Genomic DNA, 6,622 nt, shown 5'->3' with positions numbered 1-6,622 from the left:
CTGACAGGAGGACTGGGCCAAGCCCTTGAGTGTAGACGGCAGGCCGTGTACACTTTAAGTGTCAGTTTTTCTGCAGGTAAAATAAGGGGTAGAGCAAGTGGTTTATAAGTTCCCTTTCTAGCAAAAAATAAAAATTAAAAAAAACTGTCCAAGGGATCAAGTTATTATTTCCCTACCACTAAATACCATATATTCAGTAGGCATCAAACACAATATCTTGTAAAGAAAAGTCCGGAGGAAGCAGATTTCTTCGTAAAATATAGATTTTCAAACAAATAACAATGAAATAATGAATGCTCTGGAATTAAATAGGCTAAGGAAATACTAGGTACCTGTAACCTAAGATGATATACAAAGAATTTCTGTTTGACTGGGAAATTGATCTACCAAAGTCCTTGGGTCTATTCCAACATAAGATTTCATGATTTTGAGTTTCATTCAACAGTGCTACAGACTGCGGTCCTAGTCTCCAAACCCTAGTTTTCACAAGATACCAAGAGAAAGGGCTATAGAGCCTGAGGCCCACCAGGCTCCTCTGTCCATGGAATTCTCCAGGCAAGATACTGGAGCCGGTAGCCATTCCCTTCTTCAGAGGATCTTCCCAACCCAGGGATCCAACCCAAGCGTCCTGCACTGCAAGCTGACTCTTTACCATCTGAGCCACCACAGAAGCCCCATAATTGACATAAAATAAATACACATATTAAATATGTACAAGTTAATGTTTTAACATCTGTATTCACTCAGGAAACCACCACTCATTATCATAGTAAATGTGTCCATCAGTTCCAAAAGTGTCTTCCTGCTGGCTTTAACCTCTTCCCCGGTGGCCTCCCCTCCTCCAGTACCCAGGCAAGCACTTTCATCACAATTCAGTAGTTTCCATTTTCTAGAATTTTATATCAGTTGAATCATCCAGTGTGTGCACTTTTTGTCTGGATTGTCTCATCAGCCTGATTATATCAAGACATCATTTTACCAGCGTGTATCAGCCCTCTTTCCTCTTTGTTGCTGAGTAGCGTCCCCTTGTGTGACTGTATCACAGTTTACCCATGCACTCATAGATGGTGTGTGCTTCCAGTTCTGGCTGTGACGTATGACGCTGTCCTGAGCATTCGTGCACGACTCTGTGTTGACATATGCTTTTATTTTTCCTTGTAAACTCCTAGGAGTGGAATGACTGAACACACTGGAGTTGTACGCTCATCTTTTAGAAACTCTGCAATTGTCTTCCAAAGCAGCTGTGCTATTTTGCCCTCCCCTTCCGCCTGCCACCCCCGCTGAGAGTTGCGGTTGTTCGCAGCCTCACTGACACTTGCTATGGCTGATCTTTTTATCTGTAGCCAACCTTCCGTGGTTTAACTTTGTGTTTAACGGGTAAATAATGGTGTTGAATGTGCTTTCATGTGTTCACTTGCCACTCTTATCTCTTCTGTGGTTCAAATCTTTCATCCATTTTGTAGTTGGTGGTTTTGTTTTTTTTATTATTAAGCTTTGAATGTTCATTATATAGCCTAGATACAAGTTCATGACTTGCAAATAATTTCTCCCTGGCTTCTATTTTTATTCTCCTAATAATCCTTCAAACAGCAGCAATGTTTTATGTTAATTAGCTTAAATTTATGCACTTTTTTCGTTAATGGACAATGCTTTTGATATCACACCTAAGAACCTTAGGTCAAACAAGATCTTTCCTTAATTTTTTTCTAGAGTTATTTTGTTTAAAAGGTTTAAAATAAAATTTCTTCCTGAAATAGTTGATAGAAATCACCAAAAAAGCCATCTGAGCTTGGTGGCTCCATTGTGAGAAGGTTTTGTTTGCTTGTTCACTAAAAATTCAGTTTCATCAGTAGGTACATTATTCAGGACTGTTCAGGTAATCTACTTCTTTTTTGTCATCCAAAGAATCCACCCTTTTGGGGGAAATTTGTCCCTTTTATCTAAGTTGTACAATTTATTGGCATAAAGTAATGCAAAATGCCTCCCTGTTTTCCTTTTACCATCAGTACAGTCTGCAGTAACGTCGCCTCTCTCATTCCTGACGCTGGTAGTTTGCATCTCCAGCCTTTTCTCTTGCTCGGTATGGCTAGTTTATCTAGTCACTAAGGCAAGCACGCAGCTCCATCTCCTTAACCCTGGGGGACACCCTCCTTCTGCCTGGGTTCCCCTCCCTGCCCTCCGGCGGGTGAGCTGGGGCAACTTATGTTTGTTTCTCATCTTTCAGTGCTCACTGTCCTTCAGTGCTTGATTCCAGTGTCTTAAAATTATTGTTTCATATATTTGGCTGCTTTTTGGTTGTTTCAGACTTAATAGTAAATATAATCTCTGTTATTTCATCTTGTCAAGAACCAGGAGTCTCTTCAATGCATGCATTTTTGAGACCCAGATATGTTGAAAGGGCCTTTTGTAACCGTTAATATTTAACTTGGTAAATTGTAAGAATTCTATATTATATCTCTATTAATCAGGACAATTCCATTTGGGAGATGAAAGTCTCAGTGCCTATTATGTATATATACTTATATTTATATATGATTAGGAAATAAAAGTTTTGTTCAACATGTGTAGTAAATTATTTTTTGAAGCGTGACTGTCATGCAAGTGTATGTTCCTCATTTCTTTGTCTCATCACAACAAAGATTTGGAGCAATGGACATTAAGGCCCTAGGCGCGTCACAGCTCTTGGGTCTTGGACAAACCGTGCTATAGCTCTCAGGCAAAACAGCTAACCAAATCAGCTGTTACAGCTCTATTTTATTTAGAAGATAGCAGGAGAGTGAGAGAGAGGGAGAAAGAAAAGAGCACACGCACGCGGGAGAGACAGTCTGTGAGAAAGCACTTTGGCTTCTCCTTTTATATGTTTGTCCTCCACCTGGGTCTGCCCTATGCAAATTGGGCTTAGCCAGGAGTGCTGTTTGTTCTGCCTGAAGTCTTCACTCTGGTCCTCGGACCTTCCTTTGACCTTCCTTGTCTTTTAGCCACCGCCATTTTGGACTCCTTTTCCCTATTCTACCTACCTAACAGTGACTACTGAAAGATAATTGTATGTTCAAAGCACTGTAATTGTTGATGCCCTGACTTTACCACACTGTCTAGTTCCCTTAAGAAGTGTGGGACGGTGGGAGTATCCGCATGGGTGCTGCTTGCTGCAGGCTTAGGGGAGTCACCATGCCTAAAACACGGCAGACACTGCAGGATGCGCAGAGAAACTCTTGGATGAAGCCATACAGGCTGTGAAGGTCCAATCATTCCTGGACAAGAACAAGCTTATGTATGCTCTGAGGCATGCTTCTAATATGCTTGGTGAACTCCAGGATTCTATGTTATCACCAAAGAGCTACTGTGAACTTCATACGGCTGTCTCTGATGAACTGCACTGCTTGGAAGTTTACCTGACAGATGAGTTTGCTAAAGGCAGAAAAGTGGCAGATCTCTATGAATTTGTACAGTATGCTGGAAACATCATCCCAACGCTTTATCTGTTGATCATAGCTGGAATTGAAAGGTTGTTGCTGAATCATGAAAGGCACTGGGATTCTTGGCCTCCAGAGGAGAAGAACTCAATCCAGGGCCCAGAGACGAGGCTTGATCACTCAGAGCTTTTGTGTAATAAAGTTTTATTAAAGTATAAAGGAGATAGAGAAAGCTTCTGACATAAACATCAGAAGGGGGCAAAAAGAGTGCCCCCCTGCTAGGGTTAGCAGTGGAGTTATATACTTTTTTACTTAGTTATTACAATGAATCAAAAGAATGTCTGGAGGTTGTAAAAATCTTACTAGACCCACTCCTGTAATTTACATTTTTAAGATAACAGGATTAGCCAGAGGTTTTCAGGAAGGAGAAACTGTCCTCAAGCAGGATATATTGTTGTTATATAATCCTTAGTACAGAGTTTAAACTGAGTTGTTTGTTGTGTAATCATCAGTTCCAGGCTTAAAGATCAAAACGTTGTATGTGACTAAGACTAAGGAATGTAGAGGGAAAAAAACATTTTCCTTTCCTCCTCCTTGAAAACTCCAGACCTCTCTCTCCTTGGGGACCCCAGATTTCTTATCAACCTGCCTAGGAATTGACTCTCTCAGAATTGTATATGTTAAGTCATTTCCTCAGTCCAGGAAAGATATTTTGAAAGATTTGGTAGAAATGTGCCCTGTTGTGCAATACCCATGAGAGGTCTATTTCTTTGAAATTATCTACTTCAGTGTACCACAAATATCTTACCTGAAGCAGGAGAGCCAACAGATGAAGCAACAACTGGTAATATCAGTGATTCCATGGATTTTGTACTACTCAACTTTGTAGATATGAACACGCTATGGGGTTGAATGCAGCATCAGTGACAGAACTGAGATACAGAAAAAAGAGAACAAGAAAGGCAAGAACTGAGAATTTTAGCAGGAAGAAATTTGGTGCACCTTAGTCAGCTGGAAGGTGTAAATGTGGAATGTTACAGATTATTTTGACCAGCATATTGGAGCAAGTGGTGAACTGCAGAGATGCTTTGGCTCAGGAATATCTTATGGAGTACATTATTCAGGTTTTCCCCTGAAGAATTCCACCTTCAGACTTTGAATCCATTTCTTTGGGCTTGTGCTGAGTTACACCAATATGTAAATGTGAAAAAAATAATCATTTCTTTAATTGATAGATTCGCTTTATTTGCTCACCATGAAGATGGACCTGGAATCCCAACAGATATTAAACTTTTGACCTATTTTCACAGTAGGTGGCTACAGTATTACAGTCTAGACAAGACATGCCTTCAGAGGGTGTTGCATCTTTACAAGTCTCTCTCATTAACCTTACTATGAAGTGTTATCCTGACCTTGTGGCTATGTTGATAAAGTTCTAGAAGCAACAGTGGAAATATTTAATAAACTCAACCATGAATATATTGCTACCAGTCGTGCAGTTTCACCATAAGCTCACCAGACTTTTGAAGATACCCCTTGACACAACAATATTTTAAGCCTTGAAGTTAAAATATTTTCACCCACTCTTTGAGAACTTTGATAATGAGTCCAGAAAGAGCATGAGCTGTTATGTGCTTAGTAATGTTCTGGATTATAACACCAAAATTGTCTCTCAAGACCAGGTGGAGTCCATAATGAATCTGATATCTACACTGATTCAGGATCAGCCAGATCAGCCTGTAGAAGACCCTGACCCAGACGGCTTTGCTGATAAGTAGAGCCTTGTAGAGAACATTTTGTGCAAAGTAGGGAACACTTCATGCAAAGATGGGCACAATAAAGGACAGAAATGGTATGGACCTAATAGAAGCAGAAGATATTAAGAAGAGCTGGCAAGAATACACAGAAGTACTATACAAAAAACATCTTCATGACCCAGATAATCACAATGATGTGATCATTCACCTAGAGCCAGACATCCTGGAGTGTGAAGTCAAGTGGGCCTTAGGAAGCATCACTACAAACAAAGCTAGTGAAGGTGATGGAATCCTAAAAGATGATGCTGTGAAAGTGCTGCACTCAATATGCCAGCAAATTTGGAAAACTCAGCAGTGGCCACAGGACTAGAAAAGGTCAGTTTTCTTTCCAATCCCAAAGAACAGCAATGCCAAAGAATGCTCAAACTACCACACAATTGTACTCATCTCACATGCTAGCAAAGTAATGCTCAAAATTCTCCAAGCCAGGCTTCAACAGTTTGTGAACTGTGAACTTCCAGATGTTCAAGATGGTTTTAGAAAAGGCAGAGGAACCAGAGATCAAATTGCCAACATCCATTGGATCATCAAAAAAGCACAAGTATTCCAGAAAAACATCTACTTCTGCTTTATTGACTACACCAAAGCCTTTGACTGTGTGGATCACAACAAACTGGAAAATTCTTAAAGAGATGGGAATACCAGACCACCTTACCTGCCTCCTGAGAAATCTGTATGCAGATCAAGAAGCAGCTGTTAGAATAAGACATGGAACAACAAACCATTTCCAAATTGGGAAAGGAGTACATCAAGGCTGTATATTGTCACCCTGCTTATTTAACTTCTATGCAGAGTACATCATGAGAAATGCTGGGCTGGAGGAAGCACAAGCTGGAATCAAGATTGCCAGGAGAAATATCAGTAACCTCAGATATGCAGAACACCACCCTTAAAAGCTAAGAAGAACTAAAGAGCCTCTTGATGAAAGTGAAAGAGGAGAGTGAAAAAGCTGGCTCAAAACTCAATATTCAAAAAACTAAAATCATGGCATCCAGTCCCATCACTTTATAGCAAATAGAGGGGGAAACAATGGAAACAGTGACAGACTTTATTTTCTTGGGCTCCAAAATCACTGCAGATGGTGACTGCAGCCATAAAATTAAAAGATGCTTGCTCCTTGGAAGAAAAGTTATGACCAACCTAGACAGCATATTCAAAAGCAGAGACATTACTTTGCCGACAAAGGTCAGTCTAGTCAAAGCTATGGTTTTTCCGGTAGTCATGTATGGATGTGAGAGTTGCACTATAAAGAAAGCTGAGCACTGAAGAATTGATGCTTTTGAACTGTGGTGTTGGAGAAGACTCTTGAGAGTCCCTTGTACTTCAAGGAAATAAAACCAGTCAATCTTAAAAGAAATCAACCCTGAATATTCTTTGGAAGGACTGATGGTG

At 40.2% G+C, this 6,622-nt stretch overlaps 1 pseudogene; it reads left to right on the top strand.

Annotated features, from left to right (window-relative positions):
- The first annotated feature begins 3,168 nt into the window (after window positions 1-3,168).
- On the top strand, window positions 3,169-5,196 carry LOC133246886 (vacuolar protein sorting-associated protein 35-like; annotated as a pseudogene).
- The last annotated feature ends 1,426 nt before the right edge of the window (window positions 5,197-6,622 follow it).

This window comes from Bos javanicus, chromosome 4 (assembly GCF_032452875.1).
Source record: "Bos javanicus breed banteng chromosome 4, ARS-OSU_banteng_1.0, whole genome shotgun sequence".
NCBI lineage: Eukaryota > Metazoa > Chordata > Mammalia > Artiodactyla > Bovidae > Bos > Bos javanicus.
This window is presented reverse-complemented; position numbering and strand designations above follow the sequence as displayed.